At 36.8% G+C, this 13501-nt stretch overlaps 1 long non-coding RNA gene across 1 annotated transcript in view; it reads left to right on the top strand.

Annotated features, from left to right (window-relative positions):
* Positions 1-13094, top strand: part of LOC140631591 (uncharacterized) — a 30943-nt gene extending 17849 nt beyond the window's left edge. The window contains exons 8-11 of the long non-coding RNA XR_012029128.1: positions 4734-5133; positions 7378-7581; positions 8341-8424; positions 11169-13094. This is a non-coding gene — a long non-coding RNA (uncharacterized lncRNA). The remainder of the gene's footprint in view (positions 1-4733; positions 5134-7377; positions 7582-8340; positions 8425-11168) is intronic.
* Positions 13095-13501: the final 407 nt, after the last annotated feature.

Here is a 13501-nt window from a genome sequence, read left to right as displayed (position 1 = left end):
AAGAAGAATAAACATAGAAAGTATTTTCCATGTTTGAAACTCACTGCAGTGGTATTCACTGCATTTTATGGATAAGGCCATTGAAGCACAGAGAAGTTAAGCTAAGCTCCTGAGATCATCCATTGTTGTTGAACAGTAAAGCCACAGTGGAAAATGCAGGCTGTCAATTGGGCTCACATTCTTAACCATGACAAGACTAGGATATTTGTGGGCCCTCTTCAAACAGGGGTATGAAAATTGCTCTATTATACGGAATGTCTCCATATACCACTCTATTATCTGGTCCTGATTTTTTTTTTTTTAGTTTTATTTTTAAAACTCACCTTGACAAATCCTGTATTTCTAACTTTCTTCTCTTTACAGTGCTGTGGTTGCCTGAACTGGTGTCTGCCTAGTTTCTTCTAATTATACTTATACCCCACTCATATTGGCACATCCGAATTTTCTTATTCTTTAAGTACCAGTATAAATATCACCTCCCTAAGCCTTTCAGCATGTGAAGCACCAGACACTTGGATCATGTCCTCCGTAATGCCAATTTGTTATTTTCCAGTAAAGACACTGATGTTCTGATAAGTTAAACAATTTATTAATGCCAGACTGATATCTGGCCTAGGAAGGATTTGATTCCTAATCTGCTTCCAAAGCCTGTGTTCCTAACCCTTATCCTGTATTTATCTCCTATCTCTAGATATAAGTGCATTTTGTATATACTTCAAGAAGCTCTTTTCACTTTTTATCTTATAGGAGTATTATTTTAGGACATGCCTCCCACTATATAATAAACACCTTGGGAAATAGGATTACTTCTCATATAATAAGACTAGCATGATGTTTATACATAGTTAAGTGCACAATCTGTCTTCTGATGGTTGCATAGACTGCTGAATACAAGGAGGATGATTTTATCAAGGACTAAAATTTGGCTTATTATGAGATTCTTTATCAGCGTTTAACATTTTCTTTGCTTAAGTGCTTTCTGTACTTCATGACTCTTGGTGAGATGTTCCATACTAGCCTAATGTCAATTGATTTCTGAATGGACTTTCAGTGGTGTTTTAATTATTGATTGTGAGATAAGTCACAATCAGCAAATAATCATCTAGAAATTGCAAAGACATTGCCATTGGTTATTGGGCACTTGCAAAGAGCCGATGAACCTTACAAGAACATTGTTGGTGTTTAATGAATGATGGAAAAACCATTTAAGGTCATCCTTTCAGTTTCCAATTAGTTGTATACTTTAAATCTTTAAAAAAATGTTTAGTAACTGGCCAAATCACTTGGTTTTATGATGGGGGGAGTGCTGTGAGAAGACTCATAGCTAACCAGCCAATAAAGAATGTAAGTCAGAACGTAGACTGGGAGAATTGCAGAATGATCATTATGATCTGTTGCTACACTTGTTATATTATATACATCATTATGTTAATCCTGCTGGTAGTTCTCATCATAAACAGGTCAAACTAATTACCCAGCAGGGAGACATACAGCACTGGCTTCTAAACTTATTTATAAAACCTTATGAGGTATCCTTTAAAACAGGAACTTGGTCTGTAATTAACACAAGAGAGATGTGCCTATTAAATTGGAAATACAGCCATTTGGAGAGACATTTAGATGAACACACTGCTTCTTATCTTGGATGCAAAAGTAACTACCACCTCTAATTTTTAAATCATCCTGTGAGACTCTGGAGGATTAAAGTATTTGCATGCCCTCTAGGAATGCACTGCAGAGTAATAGGGCCCTGGTGATGTGCCCTAACAACTGAGCTGCACGGCTTATTCATTTTTCTGCAGATTGTGAGACTCAGAGGTTTCTTCTCCATTATGGGATTTAGTTTCCTCATCGATGAAAAGAATTTGAACCTGATAATCTCTCAGAATCATTCCAGCTCTAGAATTTGTGATAAAAATTTTCATGACACACTTTCATCAACAGGCTATTCTTTTGTTGCTCTTCTTATGATAAACTCTTATAATAAACTTCAGACTCCTTTTGTGACTAAGCCTTGAGGCAGAGCTGAAAACATGGAGGGAATAATGTATACATGCAAACTGTACTCTGACAAGGCAAACGGCTAAGGACTGTGATGGAATTAGGAGTGATATGCTTGGGGGTACAAATGATGGCAGTGATGATGTAAATGATGATAAAGATAATTAACATTTGCTGAATGTTTGCTTACTATGTTCTAGGCCCTGCTGTCAATATTTTGGAGATATTATCTTAATTAATTTCCCAGAAAATCTTAGCAGTATCCCAGCACTATGACCATCCATAATGCAGATGAGGGAACTAAAATACAGAGTAGAAATAAAACATTATTTTTTTGGGGGAGAGAGAGTATGCATGAGAGCAGGTGGGAAGGGCAGAGGAAGAGAGAGAATCTCAAGCAGACTCCACACTGAGAAGGGATCCTGGAAAACCATTTGCCTTATTTCCAGGAGAACAGATCCTAATTCCACTCCTCTTGCTGAAGAATAAAAGACAATGTAAAGAGAGAGGTGCATCTAGACACATGCCTTTGGAAGTAAAATGATTCCAATCTTAGCAAAACTTGTCCAATAAATAAACCTAGAATTTGGCCAATTTAGTATGTATTTTTTCCTGACGATTGGGCATAGGATGGAAGAATGGGGGAGGTAGAAAAAAGGATCTCCTTTTCTTCTAGAGGCTTGCAGATCCCAACTCACTGTGAAAATCCAGAAAGCCTTCCTGGTAGAGACCAAATTTAAAGTGAGCCCAGGATTTGCGCAGGTTGAGATAAGAGATGGGTATTCCAGATAGGAAAGGCACAGGTAAAGACTAAAGGAACTGGAGGGCAAACGAGAAGAATCAAGTGTACATATAGAGTAGCACTACAAGATAAAGCAGGAAGGAAAACAGAACAGAGCCTCATTAGAGAGGATGAGGATGACTACGTAAGATTTATCTCTACAAGTCCAATTAGAATTGTGTGAAAAAGAGAGAGCCTGAGATTTGAAGAGCAAAAGTGTTGTCAAAACTTCCCTATTTCATTCTATTTGACCAGCTACTATAGTATAGCGGTTATAGTCAACCTGACTGCTTAGAGGCAGCCCTTTGGCTGATTCTAAATGTTGTGCTCTGGTTTCTTGCTACTCCTCCTTTCTCTCAGCTCTTCGTCATCGTGAAAGGACATTCCCAAGAGGTCAAGGAGAGTTTGCTTCCCTCTCTTGCCTTCCCTGATCATAAACTGCTTTATTAAAAAGCTATTCCTTGAGTGCTTGCCTCTTTTCCTTAGGCCTGAATAAGCAATTGTTGCCCAGGGTGGTTCAGAAAGCAGTCCCCAAAGCACCAAACATTTATCATCTCCTTCCTTAGCAAGTAAGAGCCAGGAAAAAACCCAAAGACCTGTTATTCCCCACTCTAATGAGCATCCAGAACAGCCCAGTGTTTCCACAGGAGGGAGCAATTAAACAGAATGAGTGGCAAGAAGACATTTCAAAAGTCAGATGGAAGACTTGGAGGGTCTCCATTATCAGTCAGTAGACAGCAATTAGGGAGAGGCTGGAATTCCAAACTAAGGCAAAGCAATTGTTAGGCAGGCAAGGCACAGGAACAAGGAACAGGTGCTATTTTCTCTGATTGACTATTCCTTCCTACAGCCTCCAAATGATCTTTAAAATGGGTGAAATAGGGGCGAAAGGCACATCTTTTGGTCTCTTCAACCCAAGACAGTTAGAGAGGTCAACAAACTATGACATTATAGCCAGTTGTCATAGAAGGAATTCCAGAGCCAGAGCCACGTCTCCTGGGCTAGAATTCAGAATCTACCATTTAGTGGAGATTTCAAGAGTCTCAAGTTGGCAACTTCCGGACCAAAATTAGCCCAAAAGCATACACTACTTAAATCACATAAAATTTTCAAAAAACAGTTTGCCTTAGAGGCCAGCATTTAAATCTTAGGAAATTTCACATACTAATCTGGTTTTCTTTCTTTTTTTTTCTTTAATTTTTTTTTTAAATTTATTTGTGATAGTCACAGAGAGAGAGAGAGGGAATGAGGCAGAGACACAGGCAGAGGGAGAAGCAGGCTCCATGCACCGGGAGCCCAACGTGGGATTCGATCCCAGGTCTCCAGGATCGCGCCCTGGGCCAAAGGCAGGCGCCAAACTGCTGCGCCACCATACTCTGGTTTCTCTTCAGATCGTATAAATCTTTCGCCTTTTACTAATCTAGTTTTCTAGCTTCTCCTGGGAGTGATTGTGTGGAACTGAGCATGGTCTCCCATGTCCTCTTTTCCCCCTTGCATGTTCCTCATCACTCCTGTTGTTCTTCGACAGTATGTCAAGGTCATTTACATTTATTGTGCTTGCACTGGGCTTTTTTCCTTCATAGTTCAGAAGCATTCTTTATCTTCTTACTTTTAATATCATATGGAGAAATGAAAGACCAAAAGAAAGAGCTTCATTTTTTATACCTGACTCATTTATATGCTTTGCTAATGCCCTGTGGGCATTAGAGGTTATATCCCCATGTAGTAATTGCTTGCATTATTAACACTCTATATGTGTCAGGGGTCTTTTAGTTAACACCCTGGACAAAGTACCTAGCTACTATATAGTACTATTATTATCTTCACTTTATAAAGAAACCATGGTGCTATGACTGTGACCAAGGTCACAGGTATTGTCAACTAGGGCTCAAACCCAGGTATTCTGGCTCCAGAATCTAGCTAGAATCTCCTGTATATGCTTCTATTACAGGAACCCAACTGGAGAACCAAGAAACAAACACAATGAACACTGGACATATATCCCCGCCATATGAAAAGAGCGCGGCTCCTCCTCACCATGGGACCATTAGACACCCAACATTATTTACAAGTCTATGAGGAACAAGGTGCCCTTAGGTTTATATGATAGAAGAAAAATACAGGTAATAAGGTGCATTTTTCCTAAGTTATACCTGTCCTGTTATTAATGCTGTATTATTTATTTATATTTTATTATTCTCACTTTCCCAATTTTTATATAATGAACTTTTAGTATCAGAAAAAAATGTTACATTCCTGAAAATATTGTTGTTTCTGTATTTCAGAAGATTAATTCCTCCATGCCTCTCCATCATGAGTGAGCTAGAGAGTGACTAGCAAATGGTATAAAGGTACCTACCTGCAATCTTCTGCAAAAGTTGTTTAGATCCCATGATATTATTATTTTTTTTCCTTTTGGAGACAAATGTTTTGAAAGGATGAACCACAAGTAAGACTTAGATTAGTAATATAGAAGGCTAAAACCCAGAATTATGGTAATGACTACCTGAAAAATTCATTTATCTCTGGGTATGTAATTACCCTGGCTTCTTTCTCCAGCACAAATAATTGGGACCAACCAGTATGTCTATAAGTGAATAAAGAAAAACACTTTTCTCAGGGCACCTGGAAGTTCATTCGAGTGTCTGACTCTTAATATCAGCTCAGGCCCTAATCTCAGGGTAGTGGGATCAAGCCTGTGACTGGCTCCATGTTTAGCATGGAGTCTGCTTAGGACTCTCTCTACCTCTCCTTCTGCCCCTTCCCCTCCTCATGCATTCTCACTTTCTATGAATAAAATATTAAAAAGAAAAAAAAAACTTTCTCTAGATATATGGGAGCTAGTACCTATTTATTTCCAGCTCTGCTTCCTGGGAAATGACTTCTCTACTCATTCTGGTACAAGGTCCCATCTCAGAAGTTTCTCAAGTAACCCAGAAATGGCCATGCTATTCTTTCCATACTATACCATTTGCTCCATCCTCCCCCAAATTTTGCCCCATGATAATATACTTTATGTTGAAAATTTGATTCCTTATTGCCAAGCCTTACATCTATTAAATATATAATAAATATGTGTGAAGGAGAAAAAGAGGAAAAGGTTGGTTGTGCTTTGTGACATGAGAAAACTTTCCCCACATGTCTTTGCTTTTAATGAGGGTGATCATTTTAGGGTGGGTAGTTTCAGGATGGCAACTAGAAAAGAGGCCAGAAGGTCCTGGATTTTAATATAAAAATATCAGACAATGTTTAATTATTGAAAGTGTTTGGAATTGATTTTTCCTAATGCAGATAAAATCATGCTACCTTACAGGAGGTTATAAAAGAAATAGAAACCAGAATGGTCAAATGGAAGATGTGGACATACCTGATCCTGAATTGGGGCAAATTAAGTAATATCATTTTGGAAAATTATGAAGAAAAGGAGGAAAAAAGAAATGAGTTAGAGGGAATTTAAATACACTTATACTGGTAAAAGTGTATAGGAAAATAAAAACAGAAGGAAGAAAACCATACACCCACCTTTGGAGACCAACAATATTTGACTTAAAACTTCTTCCATGAAGCCTTCCCAGACCACACATTTAGATTATACCTGTCTTCTGCACTTTCACAGAAATTTTTTAACTGCTATAGTACCTCTATTATATGCACTTTTCTCTCTACCATTAGCTTGTAAGCTCTATGATTCTGTTGTAAAATTTATATCTTCAAAAGTGACATATGCCACAAACTGAGAGATTAAAAAAGATTGAAGATCTAAGCTACTGCTTCTGAGAACTGCTGGGTTGAAGGAAACAGCAAAATTATCTAGTCCAGATGTCCAAGCAAATCTTAAATGCTCACCTGGCAGGGTCATGTAGGAGGGCAACCATGCACAGGAAGAGGGCTGCTTTGGAGGATGCTGATCTTCTAACTGTGCATCATCTCACAGCTATGTCTTGCTCTGCTAGCAGGACCCTTGTCTGCAGAAGGCTATTGACTATCACTCCAACCTTGTCATGCATTCTTTTCCCCCTCACATATTAAACTCTAGAAACCTGGCCTTTGTTCTGCTTCTCTTACACTCCAGGGTTATTTCTACCACAACACATTTCAATGTGCAGTTCCCTTTGCCTGGAGAGCATATTCCCAGATCTTTGCACATTAGTTCTATTTCTAATTCATATTTCAACTTCAGGGTTACTTTCTCTCTGAGGACACACCTTACCATCCTACAAAATTAGCTCTCCTTCCAAGGTTTCCTGCTTTACCTCACTGTTCTTATCTTTATAGCATTCATCACTACCGGGAATTACCTTTTTTAATCTGTTCACTCATTACTCTTTTTTTTTCCTGCTTTTCCACTGAATGTAAGCTTCAGGAGAGCTTGTTCTATTCCTGGCTAGTGTTCAAACTAGTGCCTGGAACACAAGGCACTCAATAAAGTTTTATCAACAATGAGTGGAAGAGGGAAATGTGTTTATTGAACATCTACCACGTGGCTGGCACTGTATTAAGTACTTTCAAATATATTTTATTTTATTTTATTTTATTTTATTTTATTTTATTTTATTTTATTTTATTATTTTATTATTTTATTTTATTTGCCATAGGTTTTGAAGAAGGCATTACTAATCCCCAGTTTGCAAGTAGAAAAAAAACCTGGAGAGATGGAGTAACTTGTCCAGGGTACACAGCAAGTGGGAAGAAGAATACAAAAAATGCAGCAGATCTACCAAGTCAATACAGCTCCAAAGTCCATGTTTATTTCATTTCATCAGACAGTTTTAATGTACATCAACCTCTTTTTCAACAAAGTGAGCAGCGTATTCTGTGACTCCCGAGTCTGACCTTTTGAAAGTATCTTGCTGACAGTTGGAATCAATACTTTTGCGTGTCAAGCTCTAATTTTTGCCACCAATCTGACATATTATTCCCATGTACCTCTGCCTCCTTTGATCCAAGCCAAAGACTGTCATATTCCATTTGAGAGAGAACAGAATTCAGAATGAAGGTTGTTACCATTAATTCCCTACTGCAGTCAGGAGTCTGCCATCTAGATTTGGAAGACTCATGCCTTCAATTGGAATTTTTAAAAATGCAAAAAACAGCTTCCCTTCTTTGGGCAGTTTGACATTTCTAAAGTCGTCTTTTTCATGATCATGTCAGTCAGATGCTATTCTTCTGTTGTATTCTGTTATAGTGCTTCACGTGGCCTACACAGTCCAGCATGATCTGGTTGTTGTCCACATCTCCACCTCAACTCCTGCCACTTCCCCTCTCACATATTTCAGCAGTGCATTCCTATTTTATTTTCAGTTAGTGCTCCATGATCTCTAATACCTTCATGTCAAAATATCCTCCAACTATAACTTCATCTGATTTAATTGCTCTTTAAGATGTTTTTTCCTAAATGTGGCTCTCTCTGTCAAGTATTCCCTGATCATCCACATTCTGCTGGCTGACTTTGGTATCTCTTGATCTATGATTAGTGTACCTTCTCCATAATACAGTATAATATCTCCATAATAACTACACTGTATTTTAATGAATACTTGTATTTTTCTCTCTACTAGATTACTGGCAATCTGAGGCAGTGTCTTATGAAAGAAGTAGCAGCAGAAAGACGTGATATTTATGCAGTTCATATGAAGTGCGAGGTATTGTATCAGACACTTTACATATATTATCTCTTCTAATGCAGGCAATAATTAGTGTTAGTGTATACTGAACATATTATTTGTTCATTTGAGCATATTGTTTTGGACACTTAACATTGATTTCTCACAAAAGTATGTTATATATATCATTATTCCAATTCCATGGGTGAAAAACTAAAGGTCAGAGATGATAAATGGCTTACTCAAGGCCCAGAACTTTAGCAAATAGCAGAGCAACAATTCAAATCCAAAGGGAATACTCATTCTTTATTAGGCCACATACCTATGGAAATGCTGTTTATGTCAATATCTGTTGAACCAGTGAATTTATTTATATTTACTAAGCCTGATATTTGAGGTCATCTATAAGCTAGTGTTATCACCTACTCAATTCAAATATCCAAAGACTCTTCCAGCAATCCAAAATAATCTTTTTATACTCCCCAGCTCATCCTGTTCATCCCTTCACACTTGGCACACCCAACTTGAAGGATGGCACTTTTCTTCCCTGACTATACAAATAGGCCCCCAAATCCCAGGTTTATCTTAGAACTTAAGTTAGAGAAGTCTAGACAACTTCTAACTTCAAGATCACTATCTGTATGGTAAATCTTGGTACATCTTTAGCATGCAATCAAGCAATAGATTGTATAGGAAGAAATCGGTGCTTACAGTTCAGCTTTAGAGCCCAACTGCCTTAGTTCAAGTACCAGGTCTACCTTTCACTGGCTACATGAGTTTGGGTCAGTGCTTGTTTCAATTTCCTTATCTGTGAATTGAGGATAACAAGAATACATAACCTCACAGACTTGCTTTAAGAATTAAGTCAGAAAATTCACTTCTGTCATTAGCATAGCTTCCGCTTCATTTTAAGGACTCAATACTTTATATTATCATCTAATTAGACAAGAGATTATCAATACTAAAAGGAACTAAGTCCTTGATTTAGAAACAGGGAAACAGACCAGGAACAGTATAGCTATTGATTCAAAGTCATACTGTTTAACTAAGAATCACATACAAGTAAGTCTTCATGACTTCCAACTGCAAACAATTATTTATTAGCTGTTTATACCCAACAAGTATGTGAAGCTTCAAGGTATGAACACTTAATCTTCTTTTATATTCTTCACTGTTCCTAACCAAGTGTCATTAAAAATTCTCTAAGTAATGGACTGAAGAGTTTCTGGAAGAGCGTAATTTTTAGTTAAGCCTTAACATGCAACGGTATATTTTCCTGCCATTGCGTCAGCTTCTTTTGAGATGGAGACTAGAGCTACATAGTAGCAGCAGTATATTCAGAAAGGAGGAGAAAGGAGGAGGAAATGAGGAAAGAGAGGCCCATTATGAATAATCCTAGAAATAGAATCACCAGACTTGCAAATTCCAAGCATCTGGGGAAGGAATCAGACTTGTTATAGGAAATGGCTATTTACTGAGGGATGGAGGGACTTTGTTTCCCTAATCCAGAGCCTTCTACGCCTTATGTTTCTAGGTTTCAAAGAAAATGCAAATTGGGAAGAGAATAAAATCATTTATTTTTGTCAAAATATCTCATCTAATCCAAGACAAACTTTTCCCAGACTTACAGACCATGGTGAACAGTTTCCTCTCTAAAGTCCAATGACACAGGATCTGAAGAATCCCTCAGAATTGTATAATCCAAATTTGTAGCTCTTATTTTATGGTACTGCCATAACCAAAGTTAGGAAGAAGTGAAGTTTACCATCCTATACCTGTGCATCATTTCTACTTTTCTCCCACTATTTGTCATCCCTACAAGGGCTCTCATGTCATATGCCACCCTGTGGCCCAAAGCTTCACCAGAAGACTGTATTCTACCCTAGTCAGTTTGCCAGAGCCCAACATTCATTATTTTCCCTCAAAATTCTGATTCTCTTAATGTGAGAATGATAACCATACTGTGAGATTCTTGACAGTAGGGCCTTGTCTTATGCATATGTTTCTCCTAAAATAGCAAGAAGAATGCATATAGTAGAAAATCAATACATATTCGGTAGGTATGTAGATGGACAGAAAAATGAACAAATTCACTAAATGTGAGAAAGGAAGAATCTATACAAACTAATTTATGTTATAGTCAATAGAGTAGCTCTTTCATTTGTCCTTTCATTTTAGTAGGATTTTTTTCTCCCTAAATGCAATTCTGCTAGAGAAGATGATAGCGCAAGTATCTTTTTTCCTCATTTCTTTTAGAAATACTCTTTAAACAGCCACATATTTCACATATTTGGTAAGGATCGGATGTATGATGTGCAAGTATCTGACTGTTGTCTTCTAACATGTAAATTGGGAATGGGTATTAGGACCCAGTCTAATTTTGATGAGCTTGTGTTATCCCCCTGCCATTCCCAATGGATACATTAACACAGAAAATAAATAATAATAATATAATTCCAAATGTTAAGGACTGAGGAGAAAAGCCTAGTCAGGTAAGAAAGAGAACTTGAGTTCAAAATATCTGATGCAGAACAGGCTTTTACCAGAGTCAATAGAGTAAGCATTATAGGAGAAATTAGAATTGAAAACTTTTTGGGAAAAAAAAAAAGAGATATATTAGTATTAAAAGGATTGCAATGGGAGGATGCAGACTGATACAAAGGAACTTTGTATCCTAAATGTGAAGACTTGAATTTGAATTCTGTTTCAATGAATAATTAATTGTTCTAGAGCCATGGGGCATTCATTTCATCACTCTAAATCTTTTACGTCCTCTACAAAAGGAGGAAGCCAACTGCAAAGTGCTGGAATTGTTCATTTTAATGAGAAGGAAGCATCATTCCCACTAAAGAAACATGATTACTAGAGATGATAATCAGAACCCAGTGTGAATAGTCATTCTTTCTTCTGCCACCACAGAGGGGAGAACCAGGGGACCAGGTAAACTCCTTCCTTGCAGCTCAGACCAGGCCTGCTTTCATCAATTCTCTGCTGCCCTTGGGATTTTTCAATACCCCGAGTTTTGAGGAGACCAGTGATTCACCCTTTTTCTACAGCCAGCCGACAGATCACACAGTGACCGTGGCTTTGAGGTGACATGAGCAGTTGTTCAAAGTCGAGCTGTTTCAATTTATCTCTTCCTTTTCAATTTAAACTTCTTTCCAAAGGAGCTATAAACTATTCTAGTTGAAGCTATTTCCTTTCATCACGGCTCCCTCAGATGAAAGACAAGGCAAACATCATCCAGTAGGACAATGGTATTTGGGTGCTTTCCTTGCTTTCTTGTTGCCAAAGAATGATCAAATTCTGATCTGAAGACCATTTGACAAGACACTTCAGGTTGGCCTCTTATGGTCTTAATATTTATGTCGTAAAAATCTCTGGAACAGCATTATTCAATAGAAATATAATGTTAAGTCACAAATGTGAACCTCATATTAAATTTTCTAGAATCCACATGACAAGAGTAAGAAAAGATGGGTGAAATTAATTAGCATATTACATTTAATACAATATATACACAATATTATCAATCAAAATGCAATCAATATGAAATTATTTGTGAGATTTTTTTCCCTAAGTCTACAAAATCAATGTGTATTTCATACAGCATATCTCAATTCAGACTAGCTATTATTCAAATGTTCAGTAGATGCATGTAGCTAGTGGTTGCTGTTTTGGATGGTGCAGTTCTAGGCCTTGGCTGCCTTTGCTTGTTCAATATGTATTTTTACCAATAGAGTATAAAGAGGCTTTTTCCAGGAGTAATAAAACATTGACACAGAACGGGCTATCAAAAAATGCTGTGTTGAAGATGAAAACACATGTTAATAATTTGTTTTAAAACACCATGATTTCTTAAATTATTTAGGAGGAGAGGTTGGGAAGTAATGCTGGAAAGGGATTGTCCTACAAAGGAATGAAGAGAAGAGTCCATGATAGAGATGATGATTCTAAATGTAAATAATAATTTCTTAAGTATATATGATCTAATAGGATAGGTAGATGTTTCCAGAGATCTTTATATGTCAATATGTAATCCCCAAATAAGAGAAAACAATTAGTATATTTTATAGAAATATAAGGGACAAATTCTATCTCTTGAAAGTTGAAACACTATAAAGATTGCTAATGTTCATGGTTAGAATGAAGGGGAAAGGAGCCTACACTCTCCATATGATACTGGAGGTAAAACTGATATAATATTTATGACAAAAACTTGTCAAATATCCTTAAAACTTCTTTCAACACCATCATTTTAATTCCATTTAGTGGGGAAATTACTAGACAAGGAAATAAAAATGAACATAAAGGATGCCTGAGATTACTGAAAACTTGGGAACATTTAAGTAGCCACTAAGAAAGTGATAATTAAATATATTGTAGATATGCACATATACACTGAATAGAATATTATGCAGCCATTAAAATGTCAATGTAATTTTATATTTATTGAAATATATATGTTTATTATTAAATGGAAAAGTCAGGTTTTGGAACAATATGTAAAAGACATCATTTAAAATACACACAAGTGGGGATACTTAAATTCTGTTTTGTACTTTTGGGGAAATAACCTTATTTTAATGAGCATACAATCTTTAATCAAAACAAACAATAAATCTCTGTATTTTGAAAAAAGCACTATATCCTGGGAACTTTCTGAATAACAAAAAGAAAAAAAAATAAAGATAAAAGAGGATAGGCTGTAGTGGTTAGGAAAGCCTTCTTTAATGAGAAGAGCAATGACATAAGAGAATATAAGGAGAATATTTTTCATCAAAAGTACATTTTTCTATAACCCATTTATCTCTAAAGTGATTTAGCTGCAAGTCCTTGATCTTCCTTAACTTGAAATGTAGGAGAAAAAAGCCACATCAAAGCCACAGCCCAAAATGGGCTGTAAAATGAGTTCCTATTGGGCAAGTTTAAAGATTACAACCTTCACCTGGCCACGCACTCAAGTTTACCTGGGGGAAGAATAAAAGTGTTGAACTGGGAAATAAAATAATAGCAGAGCAATTAAAACATAAAAGCAGCTCAGAGAAAGGTCAACTGAGGATGTGTCACACAAAGGACAAAACACTGGTTAAGTTCTTTCGATGGGGAGAAACAG

The sequence above is a fragment of the Canis lupus genome, chromosome 4 (genome assembly GCF_048164855.1).
Source record: "Canis lupus baileyi chromosome 4, mCanLup2.hap1, whole genome shotgun sequence".
In the NCBI taxonomy this organism is placed as follows: Eukaryota; Metazoa; Chordata; class Mammalia; order Carnivora; family Canidae; genus Canis; species Canis lupus.
Note: the sequence above shows the minus strand (reverse complement) of the source record. Positions and strands in the feature narration are given on the sequence as shown.